The 24,449-nt window shown below is 43.2% G+C and overlaps 1 protein-coding gene across 7 annotated transcripts in view; it reads right to left on the bottom strand.

Moving 5' to 3' along the window:
- The window catches only part of Lpp (LIM domain containing preferred translocation partner in lipoma), a 684,300-nt gene extending 679,104 nt beyond the window's left edge, over positions 1–5,196 (bottom strand). For 3 of the 7 annotated variants that reach the window (XM_029566751.1, XM_017799795.2, XM_029566752.1), the window contains exon 1: positions 5,063–5,196. The gene's annotated coding sequence lies outside the window, so the exon portion shown is untranslated. Of the gene's footprint in view, positions 1–4,449; positions 4,471–4,892; positions 5,005–5,062 lie in introns of those variants that run through there. The other 4 variants (XM_029566749.1, XM_017799796.2, XM_017799798.2 and 1 more) reach the window with 4 other exon arrangements.
- Between the last annotated feature and the right edge of the window lie 19,253 nt (positions 5,197–24,449).

Below are 24,449 nucleotides of genomic sequence, written 5' to 3'. Positions count from 1 at the left end.
CCCCACACTCACTCCACCTCTGCCACAGTCATTAGCTCAACCTATAGTACTCTTTGCAATCTAATCTTCCCTGGCCAACTCCAACTCTCACAGTGATCTGCAAACCCACTTTTGTGTTCTAAACATTCCCAGGACTCAGGCTTGATCACATATTTTAAAGATTCTCTCCCTGCAGGCCAAGATGGCTCAGATGGTAAAGACATTTACCACCAAGTCTGACTACCTGAGTTCAGTCCTCAGGACCCACATGGTAAAAGTTGAGAATCAACTCTCTGTCTCTATCTCTGTCTCTGCCTCTCTCTGTCTCTGTCTCTCTCTCTTACACACACACACACACACACACACACACACACACACACACAATGTAATTTTAAAAATTAACATTCCTCGGGCTGCCTTTTCCTCTAGGCAGTGGTTGCATCCTGTGTTTGCAGTGAACAGTATCACTCTTCCCTCATATGGCAAATACTTCCAGAGCACCTAGCATGTGCCAGGAATTGTTTGAAGTGTACAGACATCCTAGAAAACCTCAAGAAGCTTTTTATTCTTCTTTCTTGGTGTTGAGGATTGAGCCGAGGGTCTGACATATGCTGGGCAAGTACTCTACCACTAAACTAATCTCCAGCCCCAGGAAGAATATGTCAAAGTAGAAGGGAGAGCCAGGCCAAGTGGTAAATGCCTATAATCCCAGCAATTGGGAGGCAGAGGTTGGAGGATCAAGAGTTTAAGGGCATATTCAGCTACACAGTGAGCTCAATGCCAACTTGGGCTGCAGGAGACAATCTCATGAACTTGAGAGGGGGTGGGGTTGGAGGGGGAGATGAGAGGTGGGTAGAAATGACGTAAATACAGCATTCACCTCACATGAAAATCTAAAAAAGTTTTTTTTTAATTAAAAATGATGACAAAGTAGAGAGATTTTTTAAGAAGCAAATCAATAATGCAAAGTGGCTATTAGTGCTTATGTTATATTATAAACACTGTTTATTCATGTAACAACCAGCTACTAGGCATCTTCAGCATTGGGAAAAGACAAGGTCTGATTCATTTGGCCAGTGCCATACCTGGGGGTCCGAGCCTTTGGGGAACAAACTGCATCCAAACCACAGAAATCACAAAACCTATTTTAAAGAATCAATGCGGTAATGCACACAATGGTAAGCATTCAATGTCATGTTTAAAATGATATTGGTACTAGGAAAGGATAAGAAGAGAAACACTCTCTGGCTTTATGTTCACCTTCTAAACCGTACGCCTAGTACTCCTCAGTCAGTGACACCCACCAATCTCATTCCTGTGACCTACATTAGGAACACAGCAGCAGTTTCTTTCAAGCCTTGGAGCAGCTACAGCAAACTCCCACAATACACTTCCACTCCTTCCTCTTCCTTTACTGCGCACCCTGTGCCTCATATGCACCTTCAGGCCAACAGATTTCCACAGGTTCTAGCTTCCCACAGGCAGCAGCACTGCTTTCTCTTCTCCCTTCCTCACCTCCAGAGAGTTGAAGCAAAGGGTTGCATTTCAAGCCTATATTCCAGGAAATGTCCCCACCCACCAATGCACAAATCCAGCTCTGAGGGCCTCCTTACTGCCCTGGGTCAAAGTCTCAAGTTTACTCATCCACTTATTAAAAGTGTTCCAGTGCCTCTTGCTTCACCATCAAACACTTAATCCCACAGAAAAGGTTCCAGAGGCCCTGCCCAGCCTTGTTCTCTGAATCTGAATCATCAAACAGTAGAGGACCAGTTAATGGCCCCCACAGCCTGCAAGATAAATAAAAACGGTACTTTGCAAAAAGTCTAAGTCCTGTCTTTCGGGGCAAGCAAAGTGGTTCAGTGGGTAAAGGCACTTGCCACACAAGCCTGACGACCTGAGATCCTGGAACCCAGAGACTCCACAAAGTTATCCTCTGACCTCCACACGCACACACAATGTTAAATAAAAAATTAAAAATAACAAAGTCTACAAACTCTCCGTTTCCCATAGCCTCTTCATGATGGCCATTCAAAACACAGCCTCAACGTTAAGCCAGCTTCTTCCTTGCACCTGACAGGAGCTCTGCTGCCTCATCTAGAAGCCCTTAGCTCCTCTCCCATTTTCGTCCTTCCTTAGTCCTAGAGGCACAGTTCAGACAGCTCCCATCTACAGTGGTTACTTCCCAGAGGCAATTCCCAGCCCATTAAGCACTTGACCACACCCCCGTACTCCTGCACATTCACACACACCTTGTACTTCAGGACTAGAAGATGGCCTCTCAGTGCCCACCCAGTTTCTTTCTGGTCTGGAGCACAAGCAAGCTTTTCACACCACTCTTCTCACTGCACCTCCAACCTCTGCTTTACCAAGTTACCTGTCAGGGTCCAGCTCTTTCCTCTTCAATGCAGTAAACCTTTGGGCTAAGGGGACTTTCCAGCCATTAAAGTCATACTGTCCTTGGCTATCCATAAGCATAGTTCTGAAATCAAATAGAATCTGACTCTGTTCCAGTCCCAATTAACTCTGGCTAGCTTCACAGCAGGATAAAGTTACATGTTCCCACCAAGAACCCCAAGTTTGGGGTTAGTTTTGTGCATATCCCATATTAGTTCAGTAACTTTGAGCTAGGGTTAAAATGGAGATGGCCTAGCCCCCAGACTTTGTACTCTCAGGATCTCAGGGATCAAATGAAATCTTTGATGGAAAGGTTATTTCTATAAAGTGCAAAGTACTATACATTCATAAAGGATGTGATTCCCAAATTTTATTAAATTTAAGCCAGTGACTATAAGATATGTGATCATCAATTTTTTTAATTAAAAAAAAACTTCAACTAGGACACATCTGTGATTATAAGACAACCAGGTTTCAGTGGTATTAAAGCATGAAAGTGCAGTTTAGAACTAACTTAATAAACTGTCTCAATAAAAACAAGAAGCTAGTGCTCAGTAACACAAGCCAAGCAAATGAACCAACTCCCCATGAGCATATTCTTAAGCCAAATTATCACCTCTCACTGCAATTGCGCAGCAGGAGGCTTCTTAATGGCAGCTCTCCCCTTTAAATCATATTCCAGCCTGCTCAAAACCCTCAAAAGTCATATGCAAACTCTGTGGCCCAGCATTCCTAAAGTCCTTCCTCATAATCAAGCCTCCTCTTCCACCTATCACCGCCTAAGTGTCTGCCTTTCTCAGAAGCACCACCTCCACCAAGAGGTCTCTCTAAGAATATGTCCCAGTAGTAATCATCAGCTGAGCAGCTCAGCTTCCCCTCCCACTGCTTATACTCAACTCTAGGCCCCTGCTGCTTACGAGGAACCTGATTAGCGGGAAAAGAAGGCATAGGAGAGGGGAGGAAGAGGGAGCAGAGGATAGAGAAAGGGGAGAGGAGAAGGGGGCTAGGAGAGGCAGGACAGGGTACTGCCTGAGTTCAGGGTTCCAGGCATGCCTCTATCCCTCACAAAGCTAATCCTACATTCTAGAGTGTGAAGGCCTGGGTGCTGGAATTAAAGGCTGCCTAGAAAAGATTAAATGCAAACTATACAATCTGCTCTTGAACTGCCCCTGTGCTGGCAAAAATCTTGCAAATCGGCACCTCCACCTCAGTCAATTATTCACCAGAGACTCGAGGACTGGCGAGGACTGGCGCCCAACTTCTGGCCCTCTACTTGTTTCTCTGTTTTTTAAGAATGAGAGAGGGTGAGTTAGGGAGAGGTTAACTCATTCCACAGTGGCCCTATTCACTTTCCACCTCTTTCCATAAAGGTTTTCTTAAAATGCACATAGGCGAGGTTCGGTGAACCATGAAGTCACTAACACCTTTGAGAGAAAGTTTTATTGCCTGGGCAAGAAGTTTAGGAAAGGGAAGGAGGGAGAAGTAGAAAGAAGGCTGAAAAATGAAGTGAGTCTATTAAGAACGTCGCTGAAACCATCCGAAGGTTTTGCCGATTGATCCTTCCTTGCTGGGGAGGGAAAGCAGTGGACCCCTCCCAAAGGAAGCTAGAGAGATTTTTTTTTCCGTTCCTTTGGGTAAGGTTCCAGTACCCAAGGCACAAGTCCACTGATGAGCTACTCTCGTGTGTGTCTCTCCCCCCACCCCAAGCCACTCATCTCCGACCCCCACTGTAGTCTCCTCTGGTCTGCAGTTGTCTCCCTGACAAGGCCCTCTTCCTCCACTGGCTCGCTTCAGAAAAGTTCCATCCTTCAAACGGCTGATCAAGCACAGGCCCCTCCAAGGGCCATTTCGGGTCCCTCCGCAGAGACCAAAATATCAAGCTCCTTCCCATGAACCCCCTTAAAAACCTGATTTATGCGTTTTTCCCAGCGCTCGGCCCTTCCTACTTCAGAGTCGGACTCGGCTCCTGCGTTCCCTGAGGGCAAAGTCTGGCCTCAACCAACCCACAGTGCCTGACAACAGTGGGGACTCGAGAGATGGATGCTTGCAAAAATCGCACTTGGGGTCCGAAGTCACCTATTTTAGTCACAGTTCGTCCCTTGTGGACTGACTTCCAGTAAAGCCAGCCTCTCGGTGCCTCAGTTGCCCAGACTGTACAATGGGAAGGCTCGAACGACCGGGTCCCTTAGGCCCTTTCCACTGTGACAACTGGGATTCCGCGAAAGCTCGCAGCCGCCGGGCGTGGCCCCGCCCCCTGGCGCCCAGCAGAGCCCGGGCTGGGGGCGCGCGGAGCAGCCTGCATCCCCGCCCAGCCCCGGGGAGAAGCTCTCACGAACCGCGGCCCCCTCCCCCACGCCGTGCACCCCGTGATCGCCGCGCCGGGCACTTCCGCGGCGGGGCGGGCGGCGGGGCGGGAGGGAGGCCCGCGCTCCCACCGCGGCTGCCCGCGCCCGGAGACCCGGGGTTCGAGCAGCGCCCGCGGCGGAGGCTGCGGGGAGGAAGGAGGGTTCGCACAGTACCTCGGGGAGGAGGCGCACGGGGCAGCGGCGGTCGCAGCGGCTGGAGGCGGAGGCACGGGCGGAGGAGGAGGTGCCGGGCACTCCCCCTCCCATTGTCCCCAGCCCGGCCAGGCCCGGCCCGCAGCACCCGCTCCGCCCGCCCCGCGCCCGGAGGTGCCGCCAGCCCTTACCTTGCAGCGCCCGGCTGTCCCCTCCGCTAAAGCTACTTATCCCGGGAAAGCTCGCGGGGCCCGGGAGCAAACCCACAGACAAAAAGTGAAACTTCGCAGGGCTGGAGCGGCTGCTGGTTGGTGCCTCTCCCCTCCTTCCTCCCCACGGTCCCCACCCCCTCCCCTCGGTCTCCCGTCGGTGCCCTGAGCGCTGGAGGCTGACGTCAGGGGCCTGAATTCCTGACTTTGCCTGCACGCATTTGTCCATGTAAGGTATGGGAAGGCGGGTGCCCGCGGACCGCAGCGCCGCGCTCGCCCGGCGGGGAGGGGGCAGCCGAGCAGCCAAGGTGGGCGCACCCGTGCCCGGGAGCTTCCTGGAGGAGGGGACCTGGGAATGCGGGGAGCTAGCAGAGGAGGAAGGGAAAGGGAATCTGCCTCCACTGGAGAAAGAGGAAGGGGAAGCGGCCCAGTCCAGGGGCTGCAGGAGAAACCAGGACAACTGTGGGTGGTATTCAGGCGCCAAACTGGAAGGCTGAGCCTGAGAGGAAGGAATCCCCTTCAAAGAGCCTCTTCGTAGCCCTGCCCTGAAGTCGAGCTGGACTCAAAACTTCCAGGACCTTAAAGCTGGCAGAGACCAGCTTCCATTCACTGCACAATGGAGAGTTCTGAAGTGCCAAGAGACAGAACTTGTGCCGGGTCCCACACTGTGCAGATCTAGGAGAGACCCTGCGCCCTGCTCCCACCCCACCTCCAGAGAGGACCCAGTCCCATGAACCCTGAGCTAAGGTAGACATGGGCAGAAGACGCCTACCACCCAGAGAAGTGACTAGCCCCAGTTCCTGGAAGGTTGTGAAGGTTGACAGTGAGCCCTGAGTTACTATGGCAATCAAGTGCTTCAGGGGCAACTTCCGCTATCCTTTGTTCAAAGACAAGAACCCTTAGAGTTTACGGCTTGCTTCCCGTCTCCCAGAAGCTTGCTCTGTGCTTATAACTTTAAAAGAAAATATGCGAACTGGGAGAACTGGTTTGAATTAAAGACAAGCCAGTTCCTGGAAGGTTGGAGTTGGATCTTTTTTTTTCCTGACATTTATAAAGGTGAGCAATGGTGAAAATCCCATTTACTGTGTTATGGGGTTATGTTAGGGGTTATGGTCTAGGAGACACTGAAGAACCCCTGATTGTGTTTCTCTCCTGTTCATATCAGAAAGAATAATCCCTCACCTAAGCACTTCCTCACCCACTCACTACATCTTCGGGTGGGTTTGCTCAGACTAATTGTAGTCTGTCTTTTACATCCTAGGAAAAGGAGGCAGACTGCCCAACACAAATCAACTGCCTGAGCAAATTGACCTCACTTCCGTCTCCCAGGCCAAGCACTTTCCTGGCCCTGACCGCTCGCAGCCCCTAACCCAGTCATGCATTTAGAAAGTACACCATGAACCACCTGTGCAGGCAAGCGCGAAATAGAGCTCTTTGGGGGTTAGATTTTGTGAAATTTTTGACTAAGAATTAAGCAGCTAAGTGTCAAAGTACATATCGTTGGATTTACTGAGCACATCTTCAGTCTTCACATCCAAACACATCGAGTTCACACTTCTTACCCTTTGCCCTCTCAACTTTCTCAGCTCCCTGTGCAAAAATAGGGATATAGAGCGAATATCCCGAGCCCCACGCAGCCCAGGGAATGATGAAGTGTTTTCTCTGTAGCTAACCTGCTTGAAGATGAGAAATGACCTCCTACATTACATTCTCAGATCACATTTTGTCACTGTCTTCAGCATTTCAGCCAATTCATGTCCTGTGTGCTATTATTTAGTATGGGAAAGAAAAATCCATATCACACAAGATCAGAAAAGACTCAACCCTGGCTCATTTAGGAATAACAGACCTTGACCTTTCCTCCTTCCTTCCTTCCTTCCTTCCTTCCTTCCTTCCTTCCTTCCTTCTTCCTTTCCTTTCCTTTCCTTTCTCATAACCCACTTATAAAGAATAATAGGGTTCTAATGAGGATTAATACAATTCAATAAGATAATTAGAGTCATTCATTTCCTAAATCATACACATTATAAGAGTGCTGGTTTGATCCAGAAATGCTACTAATTATGTTGAAACTGTTGAGTGTCCTGGGGGAGATCACTATGTTGCTTCCCCTGAGGTATTTATGCATTGCTCAGGTAGGCATGGTGCTAGGATGAGCACTACATAAAGCTAATCACAAAAGATCATTTCGACTCACAAGGCGCTTAAAGACCTATAAGCAACAAAGTCATAAACGGGATGCTTGGTGAACCACGTACAGGCTGTCAGCCGTCCTTACCCAAACCGAAGCCTCAGCCTCATTCTCATTTACTATTTTGCTTGCTTTTGTACTATCCTTTTCCCCTAAACTTGCTGTGTGTAGGCCTTGGGCCAGATAGAAGGTTGGTGTAAATGTACAGGCACTATACCATAGAAATACTGGTTTACTGTTTCAGAGAATAAAAGAAGCACAGAATTTCAGATACAGTGGGTGTGAGGGGGTCCTGTGACCTGAGTTTGGCACATAGGTGGTCTGAAGGCCAACGACAGCATTCTTTCTGGTCCAGTGATAGCACAAAAAATGGGCAGGATGGCTGACCCTGCCACTCCATTGCATCCATCACAATCCTGTATCCAAAGGTGTCTCTGCAGCTCATGACGATCCTTCTGGAGTGCTTATAACATGCCAGGCAACATCATGAGGATTTTCCCTATGCAATTTACTTAACTTTCACAAATCCTTTGGGAGTCTGCATTATTTCTGTAGCTAGTACATGTGGTAACTAAAACCAGGGGAAGTTAAGCAGCTTACTCCTCACACAGAGCTAGGATTTGAGTACACTGAGGCAACTGAGCCCAGAAGGCCTGGCACCACACTTCCCTCTGCTGAGTGGCCATCTGCTCTCAGAGTGAACACTCCTTCATGAATCATGAACTCCTGAAGGTAGTGGAGAGGAAGACCTATGAAGAGTCTACTAGAGAAACAGTAAGAGCAAGGGGGCAGGGAAGGTAGGAGGTCCGAGCTCTCTGATGGTGCTTCTCCCAGATTCTTCAGTGTGGTTTACACAGGCCTTAATGATTTGGCACACACTTGAGCCTTCAGCCTCCTTTCTGTAGCCCGGTGCCTAGCAATGGCCAGCTGAAGTTAGTAGTCTCTCCGGCACATCTCCCTGCTCTGTGCTCATTTGCCTCTGCACTGACTCTTCACCTGACAGCCCTTCAGACTCCTCTGGAATCTCCTCTCCCTTGAGAGGTCCTCCAGCTCTCTAGTCACCTCCAAACCTCCTTGTACATATGGAGTGCTTACGACTGAAACTTCAGACCATAAGACCCTGGACCAAACTGCTGGGTAGGTGTCCTCCCATGCTTTACTGAGCATATAATTTGCCTCAGAGTACTTACCATAAACCCCCCTTGGCCATTGTAGGCTGTGCTGGATAGCTTTGGTGTCAACTTGATACACCTGGGTTGAGGGAGCCTCAATTGGGGAATTGCCCCCACTGGACTGGCCTTGTAGCCATGTCTGTGGGGCATCTTCTTGATTGATGAATGATGCGGGAGGGCTCAGCCCACTGTGGGTGGTGCCACCACTGGGCACGTGGGCCTGTGTTGCATAAGAAAGCAGGCTGAAGCAAGGGCCAGGGGAGCAAGCCAGTAAGCAGTATTCCTCAGTGGCCTGTGCTCCAGCTTCTGCCTCGAGGTTTCTGCCCTGAGTTCCTACCTTGGGCTCCCTGATGAACTGTGACCTGGGAGATCTAAGACAAATAAACTCCTTCCTCCCCAAGTTGGTAGTGGTCAGAGTGTTTTGTCCCAGCAATGGAGAAACAAGCTAGAACATAGTCATTCAGTGCTTTGGATTTTTTTTTTTTCTTACTGTTGCTCCTGCCTACAGGCAAAGGAAGATGAAAAAAATATAGGGCCTACGTGTTTAAATAATCAGAGAAATGCATCAAGAGATTAGCTATGGATCAAGCAGGACTGTTGGGACGATAGAGGAAAAATCAGAAGAGTACAAACAAAAACCAATTTGGAAGCAAAACCAAACTCGTTCATGGTGGGATACAGGAGAGGAAGGTCTTTAGGCCCTGACTTGCTTTAAAATTGTTGTACAACGTCTTTAGGAGTCACTTCCTCCATGGTCTCAATTTCTTTTACCTTGCAATTAGATTTTTGGATTTGATGTTTTACAACGTTCTCTCCAGCTCTCAGGCTTGATGCTGCATTCTCCACAGTAACTAAATCCACTTCCTCAAAGCATGGCATGATATATTATGTCTTGTAAATGTGTCTCCCAAAGACCCATGTGTGGAGACTTGGTGTCGCAGTGTTGGAACCTTTAGGTGGTGTGGTTTAGTGAGAGTCATCTGAGTCATTGGAGGCCCTGATCTTAAAAGTGCTGATGAGGTAGTTCTCCTGTGATTCTGCTATTTCTCATAAGACAGTTGTCATAAAAGGAGCAAGCCTGATCCTCCCCTCTCTACTTCCCAGTTTTCAATGTGGCATGCATTCCTAAGACCCTGTCCATCACCCTCACCAGAGGCCCAACTAATGGGGTACCCAGCATTGAACTGTGGACTTCCAAAATTATGAGCTACAAAAACCACTTTTCAATAATAGCCTGCCTCTGGTATTTTGTTATATTGTCATTTATTTGATGAAGCAGAACCAAGCACATTAGGCATTTTTAATATTTGATTTGTCCTGTAATACACTTGAGTATAGTTCTCTTTCTAAAGTTATAATACCAGTATACAGTACAAACAGAGCTTCTGGATGGTGGTGAATCTAGTCCAGTCAGATGAGCATCAGCCTTTTGGAAAGAGTGAAAATTAGTTGCCATCAATAACTATGGAAGGATTGTCTTGAATGCAACATTAATGATAATGAAAACTTTCATGAAAGATTTATTTTGTTCTTTATAATAGGGTACAATGGAGGAAAATAATCTCACTGTGAAAAAAAAAGTTTATATCATAAGACTTCCAAAATAAAAGGTTTCTCCCTTTATCAATGCTAGGATGTCTCATCACATCCTACTTTCTCATTTTCTTACAGGAGTTCTGCCAATGTGGGCAAATAACAGCTTACCCGTATTAGGGGTTCTGCATTTTTACCATTTCCAGCATGTGGCTGTAGAGATATCACTGGTTACACTTTCCAGATTATAGGCTTGAATTATCTAGATGAATTTCGATCTCTCTTAGTTCAACTTCCTGTACCAGTCTGCTGGCTTCTGACTTTAAGTGAGCCTAGGAGAACTGTGATTGTCCTGTGAAGATCAATCTGTGATAGCAGAGATGTTGGCAGACAGAATGTTAATCCTTTTTGGTTCATGACCATTGGAAACATAGACTTAAACATCAAAATGGGTTATTTGTCATTTCTTTTGTTATAGCAAGTATCTGCCATGGACCCACCAATATTAGGCTTGAGAATGCAGAAAGTTGAGAAAATCAGATGCAATCACCACCCTACATGCTAACACAAAGGTCTGTAGGAATGAGGGATCTGTTGAGACAGCTTGACTGAAACTGGCACAAGTTTTATGTTTCTGTTTTTGATGCAGGGCCTCTTAAACAGCCCAGGACGGCCTCCAACAGATGATGTAGTCCAAACTTACCTAAAACTTACGATCATTCAAGCGCTAGAATAACTGGTATATGCCACCATAACGGACTTGGGGCAGTTTTAAATCAATGGAAAGAGGAGAGATGATTGATGAATGATAGACAGATACTCAATATATATTAATACATATAAAAATGATATGATTAAACAGTTACATACAGTCTACATGTCATATATATAAGAATAGCTTAATTGAAGTATAATATATGTACCACAAAATTCAGTCATTTGAAGCAAAGAAATGATTTTTAGTAAATTCATGGAATTACAAAATCATCACTGCATTCTAATAATGGTACTGTTCATGTCTCCAGTAAGTAACAGTAAGTAAGCCAGCACCAATTCATAATCATTCCTCATTACCATCTGCAAATCCAAACAACCATCTACTTACTGCCTATATAGATTTGTCTATTCTGGACCTGTTATATAAAGAAATCACATAATATGTGGCTTTTTACATGTGCTTTCTTTCACACAGAATAATCTTTTCAAGGTTCATCTGTGTTCTGGCATGATGTATTAATATTAGTCTTTTCTTCTTATGACCAAACAATAGGCCATTATAATAAGTTTATTCATGATATGCTTAGTCATACAATATTTAATGAATATTTGAATGATTTTTATCTGAAGACTCTTATGGTTCTGATATGAACATGCATGTGCAAGTTTCAGTGTGAACATATATTTTCATTTCCCTTAGTGATATTTTAAAGTACAATAAAAGCATAGCTAATAAAAACAGTCCTGACAATAAGTAATCCAAGTTTTTAAAAATATTTGTCTTCTGAGCTAGGCATGGTGGCACATGCCTTTACTCTTAGGAGTCAGAGGCAAGCAGATCTGATCAAGGCCAGCCTGGTCTACAAGGCAAGTTCCAGGCCTGCTAGGGCTACAGGGAGACCCTGTCTCAAAAAACTAAAACATGTGTGTGTGTGTGTGTGTGTGTGTGTGTGTGTGTGTGTGTGTGTGTAATTAGTAGGATTATATATTTACCCATATTTCTATCCCTGCCCCTTCACCTACTCATTTAGCTAAGATAGTATCAGTACATTCCCATTGAAATGGCAAAACTAATTCCACTTTGTTCTGACTTTTGCTTTACCCTGTGCTTTTGCACGGGTAAAATTCCCACTGCAGCCAGCCAAGCAGAATGTCTCATGCAGACAGTTTCAGGGAGTACACTCTTTCTTCAATACTGGGAAACTTACAAGAAGCCAGGTAGCACATCCAAATAGCACATCCTCCGTCCCAGCTATACCTCCATCAGCATGGAGCCCATTGTTTCTAAAATTCTGAGAAAATTTTTCCTAAAAGAAACTTTTTGTTAACTGACGTATACCTGGTCCGGTGTAACTATGGTGATCTGATGTAACTGTGGTTGTTGGATTTGCCCCCTGGCATGATGTAATTGTGGTTTTAAGCTTTATAAACCCTGCCCCACTTATCCTCAGGGTCAAAAGTTCTTTGGGGCATTAGCCCCCTCTCTGACTGCCAGCTAAATAAAGGACGGTTGATTCAACACAAGGCTGCATGTCATTTCTCACTTGGTATTGCATTGGAGGCCCCAGAGAGATTGCTACTCAGGGGCTCAGCCCCACTCCAAATCCCCCTGGCTTGGTGAATTATTAAGGGGAGGCACCCTCTGAGATGCTCCAGGGCCCTGTGACTCTCTCAGAGTTAGAGAGTCCAGGAATGACTGCTGCATGACCCCAGAACCAAAACTGATGGAGTCATTCTGGTCCTCCTGGGAGGTAAGGTCTGTTATTTCTGATTTGGAGCTCCATTCTGGTCTGGTCCTATCTAGTTTGGTCTGGTCTAGTCTGATCTGATACTTAATAATGGGAGTATGAACCTGATGAGGAACCTCCTGTGACTTTTCTCAGTAACCAAAATGTTGGCTGAAAGGTTCTGGTAAACAATTTGGTGCTCCATTGGAAACTGGTTACTCTGGTCTCTGTTCATATCTGTTTGTGTGTATGAATATTTGTATGAGTAAATGAGTGATTGGGAAGTTTCCCTGTACAGAGCATCCTGTCTTTTGTCTATCATGGAATGACAGTGTGTCTTTATTTATTTCAACTACTGCCCTGTGACTTTCCCCTTTTCCTTTCTCCCTGATTCCCTCTGGGGACTGGGGTGCCAGCTTGCCCTCTGGGACTCATTCTCTTCTCTCTAAACATAATGTTCCTAGATAGTAGAACAGGTGATGAACTCTCTATGACCCTCTTCCTTGTACCCCTTTCTCCACCCTTCTGAGGGCATAGGCGGGCATTTATCTCTAGGTGAACATTCCAAAGGAAATGCTATTCTATTCTGCCTTATTACCACAATTGAAAAAAAGGAGCCCACTCACTTTTTGTCAGCTCCGTTGATTCTCCCCATCTGGCCTTAGATATGTTCCTCAGGAGCTCAAGGAAAGTAGAAATTTGGAGAATGGTATATTTGGGACCCATAGAGAGAGGGATGAAATATGATATGGGGAAGGCCTCACGTTTTAAAGTTGTAATGTGTAAAAAGCAAAAAATATTAATTTTGTCTAAAATAAAAATACCTGGTTGTACCAGAATATAAAAGGAAACAGAAAAACTTCAAAACTATGTAATAAGTTGTAAAAAACTGGAAAACATGTAAACTTTATTTGCCTTGAGTTATTTTTGGTAAGATTTCTTCATAAGAGAAAAACGGATAATGATTCTTTACTACAAAATGTTTCTATTTAAAATGGGATTATATTCTTTAAAGGAGAAGGGAAAGAGGACTAATGCCCTACACCATCTCAGGTTTATAACAGTGTCTAATTCAATATTAACCATTACCTTAAGTATCTGACAATGAAAATAGAAATTAAAAGGGCTGTAAATAAATCCTTACTGGAAGGTGAGTTATGGAACAATGCTGTTCCTGCCTTCCTCATCTTCTGTTCTTGGGGGCTGGATGCTTCCATCTGTTCTTTGTCACAGACTTTCTCACCTAGTACTCCTGCTGCCCTGATCAGGACTGACCAAGTAAACTAATTAAAAGGCATAAAATGGCTTTCCCTTCCCTTCCATCCCCACAGTTTCCCACGTCCTCCTCACACTTCCCATAGACGGATCTGGGAAATATTAAAATTTTTAAAAATGAGTAATTATTAATGCTAATGGGATACAGTGATCTTCAGGGTCTTTGATCACTTATTCATTCTATGATTGTTTAAAATCTGCTGCTACTGCATCTCTGTCTACTGGGGGTACTTGTCCCTTGAGTCCTGGCCTGGGTCCTAACTTGAGGTTGCTGTGAAGCTTTGACTGGTCTGTAGGTTCCTGTATGTACAGGCAGCATGGTAAACTCCAAGACAGCTGCCCATAATCTCCCTCCATGTGGCCAGGTTTCCTGTTACCCTTGTCTACAGCAGAAGCTAAACTGTGAAAGTGGGTCCAGGGGTGTATCCCTCAGTGCCAGTTACTCAGTGCTGTGCTACCCAAGGTGCTATGAATGTGTAAAGTTGTCCTGGCAAACTCCAGCCCTTTTCCCTATTTGTCTTCTTCCCTGGACCACAGTCCTGTTAGGGCCCCCAAGGGAGGACTTGCAGAACCTGTGGCTGGGATGGTCTCAGGAGCTGCTCTGTTGCTGTCCTCTAGGCATCTTCAAAAGATGGGGCTGAAGAAATGGCTCAGAGGTTAAGAGCACTGACTGCTCTTGCAGAGGACCTGGGTTCAATTCCCAGCACCCACATGGCGGCTATGAACCATCCTTAACTCCAGTTCCCTCTTCCAACCTCTGTGGCATTGCATGACACAGGTGTACTCACGTACATGCAGGCAATACACTCATACACATAAAATAAAAATAATAAAATATTTTTTTTAAAAAAGATGCCTCATACTTTGAAATGAGGGCTCCACTGTCTGTCTCCCTACCCCATGTATGCTGTAGTGAGTTTATCTCTTCCTCTTTTCCCTTCTAAGACCTGAGGGCCTCCTTGCTGCTACTGCCTCTGGCTGTAGTCAGTAACCAAGGAATGCAGGATCTGGGAACCAGGGTTCTGGGGTGAACCTCAGGACCCAGAATAAGTTAGAAAAAAAGTTGAATGAAAATAGGTTTCTTTTACTTCTCAAATAAACATAATTTTAACTGTGAGCTCCCTACATGGATACGTTTCACATTTTTATCTTTTGTTTTGATGTTCTCTGGACTAAAGTTTATTATATCCTTTATAGGTCTGTTATCCAATTTTTATGTAAGATCATCATGGCTCAAAATTTCATTCACTAAGTCCCTTCTCCATGCCTCCTTTTTCCATTCATGATTCACTAACCCGCCCAGTCACAATCCAGAGACTCTTCTCTCTTACTAACTCCTCTCCAGCCCGTTGTCAATTCTGGAAGATCTGTCCTAAAACTTTCCCATCCGTCTTCTTCCAGGCTAGGTTCTTATTACAGTGCTGACCCAACATTTATGTTTTTAGGATTCACAAATTCAGTGTGTGAGCAGAGAGGAGAAAGGCGACAATTTAAGTGCTACCATTAGTCCTCTCCCACAAAGTCCTTGTGAGTAGAGAGCCACACTGGTTCTCACAAACTTTACCTGTCTTACATAGTGTTCGTTTCTCACCTACTTGGCTTTAGTGCTTATGTCCTTTTGGAGGGAGTGAGTTTGGGTTTTTTGTTTGTTTGCTTGCTTGCTTTAGAGGCCCACCTGGCCTGGAACTCACTATGTAGACCAGGCTGGCCTGGATCTCACAGAGATCCACCTGCCTCTGCCTCTGGAGTGCTGGTCATCAGCCAGTGAACAGTGATTTGTTGAAGGTAAAGGGGATTGTGCTGGGATCCAAAATGATACCTTCCAAAGTATATTTCAAGGCTAATTTCAAGAAAATATTTTTTTACTGTATGCTTTCATTGAACTTACTAACACTGACAATGACTATACTAAATATTCACCAGGACAATTCAAATGTGATCTGAATATACAGTGTTAATAAAGTTAAACAAACAAATTTTTTTTATAATAAATAACTGGGTAGTGACTCATGTTTGCATTTTTAAATGCTCTTTTTCAAGCCAAAGGAAATGGTATTTTCTCTTTCTTTTTGAAGTTACAGAATCATGATCAGGAATATGTGTTACTTCACTTTCTGGGCTGTTTCATAGAGTAGTTAGCGCACTCTTTTTCCATTCTGATCTTCTCTGGCTCCAGATCCCTTAGTGATTGAGATGCACTCAACCACATAACAGCACAGGGAGGATGCTAGGCCTAGGAGGATGGAAACTTGGATTCCAGTTCCAGGTCTGCTAATAAAGGTGTGATTCTGAACAGGTATTCTCTTCTCCCAGAGTCTTAGTCATTCATACATTCATTTATTCATTCATCTAGAATGGAGCTCTTCATCCCTGCCCCACCTTCCTTTGTCTCTTTAGGGCATGAATATGATAAAGGAAAGAATGTAAAAATTCACTGACAACTGAGTCTTATGTAAATGCATGGTAGTGGTGGTCATGATTCTTAACACTATTTTTCCAAACCTCCATTCAGCCATCTTCCACTCTCAAAGTTAACTTCCGATGTTCTCTCATCTATCTGACCCTTCATTTGTCATCCCATAACTTATAAAGGTTCTCCTAAACCTCAAATGGACCTAAATCCAATATATATATATATATATATATATATATAAATTTGTATTACCAATGATGTCTAAATGTTCTGAGTGTTTTTCTTTAAGAAAGAAAGGTGGTTACTGCACTGGGATGAGAATAGAATCCTTAATCAAGTTCTTTAAAGCACATGGCTTTGACATTTTATTCCTACCTTTGATTACATTTAAAGGATTGTGCTTGATCACCATGGCAGATGTAAGAAGAAACAGATCTGATTTTGTTTCCTCTGTTTTATGGTGACTAATTATCACAATTCAAAAAATTATCTAAATTGCTATGTATCCCATTGCATGCACCCCACTTAATCAAAGGCAAATAGCACTCATTGGGGCAAAGAATAAAGAGACTTAAGAATCCTGGGCAATTATCTGTCCCTGTCACTAATTCACTGCTTAAAAGTTGACATGAGATAATCTTTCAATCACAGTATGTCCTTCTGCAGTGAATACAATGCCAGAAACTCTCCCTGATCCAATCCCTTTAGTCTTGAATCACAGTCTGAAAAAAAAACTATTAATACTCTGTTGATAGTGTAATGTTAAGTAGGTGATCGTATATTTTTAATAGCATTGCCCTTTAACTCTAGAAAATGTACAGATGCAGATAATAAACTTCTTAGTTACCCTGTGGCACAGGACTTCTTCAAGTGAACCTTTCATCAGCAGGTATTAATTCAGATACTCCTGAACATGGTACTTGAAGCAGTGATGAAGCCTTCTGTAACAGATACGTTACAGAAAAATAAAGCTATTATATTGAAAAGTACTATGTGTGCTTAAAGTAGGAAACAATTGCATTCTATTATTCTTTTATTCTTAAGTATCTAGTATAAGTCAAATGCTTCGCTATATATTAGAGATGTATCAGGAGTACACCCTAGTTGAAGATGTGAAAAAAATGTTCAATTACTACAGAGAGTAATATATATTTGGATAAGGATAAGTTGGGATGTCATGGCAGCTCATAGGAGATGCACCTAGGTCTTTGGGAGTAGAAGGACAGTCAGGTTCTTTAGTCAGCTAAAGAAACAATAGAAAGAGCTAAAGAGATGGCTCAGTGTGTGGTTAAGAGCACTTTCCAGAGACCCTGAGTTTGGTTCTCAGCACCCACATTGGGCAGCTCATAACCACCTTTAACTACAGTTCCAGGGGATCTGATGCCCTCTTCTGCCTCCATGGGCACCCACACACAGACACACACACACACACACACACACACACACACACACACACACACCAAATAAAAATAATTCTTAAAAAAAGAAACAATAAGTAAAATGAGAGAGACCTAAAAATAGAGTGTCATATGAAGAAATGAAAGGCGGTGAGCAGTGCTCCCAGCAAAGGATGCAGGACATGTGAAACGGAACTCCCTGTAGAATCAGGGATTAAAAACTGCTCATTGAAGCTTTAGCATAGAATGTGGGGAAAAATAAGAAAAGATGAGCTTATAAGGGAAGAGGCAATAGAGGTCACAAAATTTGGACTAAGGTAGGAAGAAGATGATTATGCAGAGAAACAACAGTGGAAAGCCCGAGGCTGTTGCAGCACAGCAAGATGCCTTTCTTAGACACTGTCTTTGTCCATCCACAGAGGATTTTTGAGTAAGGGTTGGGATTCCCAGCCCTGTGCTCATGATATTTGTCCTAAGCAATAATGCTGGCATGATGCAAATTTATTTCTTACATCTACTCCATCCTAGGTGCCTCATCTCCTGCATGCATGTGTATGTATATAACTCAGAAGTTCACAGGATCCAGTATTGTGGATTGATAGGTGAAAAAACTCTGGGCCTTATAGATTTGTACCTACCAGCTGCAAGATAGAATCAGCTTCTGGAAGGGATTTGCTCAAGGAACCAGAGGAAACCTAACAGAATTTCTGGCATTCTCTAAAAGCTTAAAGGCTTTACCTTTTGAAAGAAGAATATAAATAATAAAGAGAAAGTCTGACAAGACAGTAGGATGAGGAAAATGGAAGGTGGATAAAATGGAAAAGTATTTTAGGAAATTAAAAGTGAAATCACAGATTAATATCCACTTTAGTATAAACTAAAGTAGTGGTGACCTGGAAATATCACATCTATGATATTGATGGTAAGCGTGAATCTCTTCTAGATTGTAAAAAAAAAAAAAAAAAAAAAAAAAAAAAAAAAAAAGCCAAAGAGAAGAAATTGAAAAATAGAATGATTTGTAAAAGAAGGGGTCAGACATTCAGGCTAAAAATTATGGAAAGCCCTTAGGAAAAAAAGCAGGATAATAGGTCAGACATGTGATGTTTGGAGGACACGAGTAAAGATATTCTGAACTGCAACACTTATCTGAGTGTCTAAGCCAAAGGGTCTACTTCATTCAGGCAAAATCAAAAGCAGGGAATTCCCTTTTAGACATATCAGACTGAAATGTCTGAAACACAAGAATAAAGCAAAAATAACAAGGCAATGAAAATAATAACTGCCCAAAAGATATAAAAATTACACTGGCCTCAGAGTTTTCAGTAATGATAAAGCAGCCCAGTAAAAGCAAGCAAAGCAGTGTATATATCAATTTGTGGGGAAAGGCTGTGAATGACTTAGTTTGCTACAAGAAGAGAGTTAAGGGACGAAAAAGAAGTACCTCACAGCCTTGTTTCTCAGAGTGGTCTGTGGACTAGCAACACCAGCATCACCTACAACCTTGTCAGAGAGGCAGAATCTGCATCCCACCCTAGACCTACTGGTCAGCCTGCATCTTAGTTGGATGCCCAGGTAATTCCTGTACACATACAGTCTAAGGAACACTGGTTTCAGATACATTATATGGATGAAGATGGAAGGAAGCAAATCATGGCTCATTTGTAATGTTTTTGCCCTGTCTTCCTTTCCAGCAATGGCTCTACTCCCTTCCTACACTTTATCACGATAACCCTAGCTCATGCTTTCCTAACTCAGTGTCTTTGTTAATTAGAATTTCCCCTTCTTGGGACTAGAGATGGATCATTTGGTAAACTGTTGCAAAAGCATGAGGACCTGTATTCAGATCCTCAGCACCCATGTAAAAAGCTGAATGTGGTAGCAGCTCATACCATTAACCTCAGTACTAAGGAGGCAGAAGCAGGTGGATCTCTGAGACTTCTGAGTCAGTCTGGTCTACATAGTGAGTTCCAGGGTTACATAGTGAGACCCTGTCTCATAAAAAGAAAAGCTGCATGGCGCGCATTCATCTATAGCCCCAGTGCTAGGAGTAGGAGGAGACAGGAGGATCCCTTGAGTCCTTGGCCGGCTCACCTAGCTGATCAGTAATCTTCAGATTCAGTGACAGACCTGTCAAAACAATAATGTGAAAAACAATCAAGGAAGACACCTTATGCTGCCCTCTGGCCTCCCCACACACTGGCACACATATGTGCCCACAGACTTTTGCACCTGCACCCATATGCACACACCCATATGTATGGATGCCACACTTGCAACATACACACATTAAAAAAAAAAAAAAAATCCTCCTCTCTTGAGCTCCTGTGAGCAGAAGTTCTGTAGGCCTTCAAAACTAGCTGAAAGTGGCACTGCAGGAAGACTTCCCTCAATGCTAGACCACTGTGATTCCAACCTATCTCCTCATCTACAGACCTCTTCAGTTCTTCACCAGGAATAGTAGCAGCTATAGTCACAGCAGTAGGGATAGCAATATCTAATGCTTTTACCTTAAGGCTTCTTGATGTTTTGAGAATGCCTGATTATAACAAGCATCAATAAGTGATTGTTAAGTGGATGATTGATAATTTGTCTTAGGGTTTGGGCAGTCCTAAAAAGATTGAAAACAGGCCAGGTCACTGATTCTTCTCTTTCATCAGCCTTGCATTTGGTTAGTACAGTAAGACAATAGCAATAGATTTGAAAGATTAACAACGGAAATATCAAAAAATACCTTCTTTCTCTCTCTCTCTCTCTCTCTCTCTCTCTCTCTCGCTCGCTCACTCTTGCTCTCACTCTCTCTCTCAGCCAACTTTTGCTTTCAGAGACATCTGTTGTTGTGTTTCAGATGTTATAGTGTCAGAGTACCGTAGTTATTAACAATGCTTAGCTATTTACAGAGTACAATTTGATTCTGCCTTGATTCTCACATCTTCCAGTCTCCAACAGTGTTAATTTTTTCATTCTAGACTAACTTAAGGACTCTGATCTGTCGGCCTTCTCAAGTTCAGGCATGCTTTCTGAAGCCACAAGTGTCCCCAATTCACCTTTCTCTTGGAGGCTGGGCGATTCACATACATCACTCAGCAAGTCTAGCTTCTGAAGGAGCCCCTCCCTAGGACAAGCAATCAAGAATCACATTTTTTCATGTGCTAGTTTCAAGTTAGGAAAGCACTACTTTCTTTAGAGGAGTGTATCTAGCTCTAGCTCCAGTTAAATCACCAATTTTGATTACAATGAAAATTGAATTGGTAATCTATTAGGTTTCTTGTTATACCTTATATATGGTGATTACAATGAAAATTGAATTGGTAATCTATTAAGTTTCTAGTTGTACCTGATATATGGGACATACCATATAACCTACAATCCATGTAACTGACCATGGATGACTAACATTCATTTTTGATGTTGTAGTTTATGGATGATTTTTACATATATATATATGGAATTCCTCAATGATTGTTGAGTTGACTTTCTAAAGTGCTGTACCTAAAAATTATCAAGAGAGGGCTGGGGCCATGGCTTAGTGGTTAAGTGAGTGTAATGCTCTTGCAGAGGACTTGAATTTGTTTCCTAGCACCCATGTCAGATAGCTCACAACTGCCTGTAACTCAGGTTCCAGAGGATCTGACACCTCTGGCCTCACATGCACATACGCATATACAGACACACATCAACACACACATACACACACAAACACACACAAAGAGGTTGGGGCAGGAGGGATGGCTCAGCAGTTAAGAACACTGGCTGTTCTTGCAGAAGACCAGGTTCGAATCTCAGCACTCACATGATAGCTAACAACTGTCTGTAACTCCAGTTCCAGGGGATACAATAGCTTCTTCGGGACTTCCTCCACGGGAACTGCATGACACCGGTGCACTTACCTACATGCAGGCAATACATTCATAAACATAAAATAAAAAATAATAAATAAAATATTTTTAGAAGTATCAATGGAAACTTGCTCCTAATACTTCGTTACAGTCAATAACATTGTGTCCAATAGCCAGAAATGTTGCACAGATATTCCATGTGATTATTCTAACCACAGGTAAACTCTTGTGTTCTCATACATTATCTCAATTGCCTAAGGAAAAAAAAATATCTTATTTTTCTTTCTCTGTGAAGCCTTCTGGATTCCCACCTCTTCATCCTGGAATACCTTTCACCTGGTACCCACAGAACTCTTCCAATACTTCATTTATTATATTTTTGTCTTTATTTTATTTTTAAAATGTTATTACATTTTTATTTATATTCCTGGTTTTTTTTTCTTCTATGAATGCCAATGCTAGACAGATTGACTCAGAATCTAAGGGGCATCTGTACAATTGGTCTTTCTTATCCACAGTCAACTAATTGTAGACAGAAATTATTTGAATTTTTTAAAATGTGAGTACTTAGCTTTTACAAACTTCCCCTTGTTATTCCCTAAGCAATATAACATAATAATATTTATACATCATTTAAATGTATTAGATAGTAGTAGTAGTAGTAGTAGTAGTAGTAGTAGTAGTAGTAGTAATAGTAATTTAGAGATTTAAAGTACATGGGAAGATATCAGTAGGTTAAATTCAAATATCATTCCATTATGTATAAGGGACCTGAGTATCCATAGAAGTAGGTTGGCATCTGCAGAAACTCTGGAACTAATCCCCTATGGATACTGAGGAAGTACTAAACTATAAAACTATTTAAAAAAAAAAAACATGGATCATATATGCTTAGGGCACATAATGATTAAGAGCCAGAAGCTGTGGGTTATTAAACAGAAGCCCTGGTGTCAGGGATGCAATATCTCCTTATGTATTGTGGTTCAGGGAGGTGCCAGAGCCCCACTGCCCCCCACAACAATACAGGCTCTTGCCATTCCTCTTGGTTGCCCACAAGAACTAGTTGATGAAGACACCACACACCTAGAATGCATGAAATAGAGAAAACAAGTTGGGACTTAGCTTGAAGCGTTCTCATTACCAGATAACCTTTATAGTCCTCAGGGTATGCTATGCAGACTGCAGGAGGAGAGCAGGAATCAGTGATCTTGCCAAGCTGTTAATCCTATGGCTCATGAGACCAACCTGCCAATCAAGACATGCCTACCTCTACAATACTGGCATTGCTGTTAGGAAGGTAGCCAGGTGTTCTCTGATTGGATTTTAGACCTATTTCACAGGAGGAAATCCATGCCTGGTATTTAAATCTGGTCAAAAACTCATGTAAGGAGGGATTGGGACCTAGCAAGGAACTGAATGTTGTTTTGTTTAACTAACTTGATGTGGTGCCAAATTGCCTTCTAAATATTTATGGTTGCACCCATAGACAAAAGCTACTCTTCGTTTTAATCACAGAAGCCTCTTCTTCCAGTGAATGATGGAGAATGCAGAAATTCATGGCTATACAAGGTGCTAAGAATAAAAAACATACATGGTGACAAAAAAGTGAGTGCTAAGCCCTGAACAAGACATTTGTGCTATTCCATCTAAGGCTCAAGGAACATTGTGGGGAGAAGAGTGTGAGAGCAGAGGATAGGGAGAAGGCTGCTAAACATCATCTCCTGGGTAATACACGGCCTTGATGATCATGAACTCAGCAGCTGCAGTTACATGCACTGGGTCTGCACAAGAATGGGTCCATCAACAGTCAGGAATGGATGGATGAAGGGCTCAAGGGATCTACCCTTCATTGTTGAACTATTTGCTACTAATAGATTCAGGGAGCAGGGAAATCACTGCCTTAAAATGTGCCTATTGATGACCACCCCAAGCTCTAATGGGCACTTCTAAGTGGTCATACAGATGTGTACTGAATGTATGAGAATAGGGAATTAAGAATTGTATTGAAAGTAATAGAATTAAGAAACTAAGAATCAAAAAAGAACTCTAGCAAATGTAAACATATCCAAAGTGTGTACATTAAAGATAAGAGCATCACTTAGTAACCCTAGAATGTAACCTAGCAACCTGAGTGTAATGGTGTGATTAGCCAAATGACATAAGAAACTGATAAACATATGTTCGCCTAGTCATGCATAAGGACTATAAAAACCCAGAGGAAAATCAGTTCGTGGGCGCACATATGAGCTGAACTCCTGCCAGCTGTGCGGCCCCATCTTCTGACTGATCCCGTCTCTGGTCCATGAGAAAAAAGAGGAACTTCACGTCACGAACATCCGGACCTGACTCGACCCTCGACCGCGAGACAACCAAGCTGAGCCAAGACTACCGTCACCACATCCAACTGAGACGACGTCACTCGGGCATTGGCCCTAGGACTGGTACTCTTATCTGTCGTTGTGTTATGTGTGAAATTGTTTATGATACCCCAAATAAATGCACTGAAAGACATTGGCTCTAGAAATATTTATCTTCCCTCGCATAATGAGGTGATGCTCAACTAAGCCTTAATAACTCCACTCACGACAAGATGGCCTGCTTAAACGAAATGGATCACAAAAAAGAGACTAGTAGGAAAAAGGGAGGGTTGATAGAGATGAGGGAGGGATAAGAGAGGGTGGCAAGGAGAATGTTATCAATATACATTAGATACATGAATGAAACTATCAACAAAATAAATCAATACATTTATAAAAACTTTTAAAAATATTATATTTATTATTTTTATTTTATGTGTATGCATGTATTGCCCATGCACCCGCGTCGTGCAATGCCCATGGAGGACAGAAGAGGCTGTTGGATCCCCTGGAACTGGAGTTTCAGACAGTTGTTAGCTGCCATGTGGGTGCTGGGATTCAAACCTGAGTCTTCTGCAAGAACAACCAGTGTTCTTAACTGCTGAGCCATCTCTCCAGCCCCCAAAACTAATATTTTTTAATTAAAAAAAATAGAGAGAATCTAGCCTGTTATGATATCATGTGTCCTCAATCCCAGCAGTTGAGAGACTGAGACAGGAGAACTATTAGTTCAAAGACACCCTGAGATGTC

This window comes from Nannospalax galili, unplaced genomic scaffold (assembly GCF_000622305.1).
Source record: "Nannospalax galili isolate Female #2095 unplaced genomic scaffold, S.galili_v1.0 scaffold559, whole genome shotgun sequence".
Lineage (NCBI taxonomy): Eukaryota > Metazoa > Chordata > Mammalia > Rodentia > Spalacidae > Nannospalax > Nannospalax galili.
The sequence above is the reverse complement of the archived record's forward strand: the minus strand, read 5'-3'. Positions and strand labels throughout refer to the sequence as shown.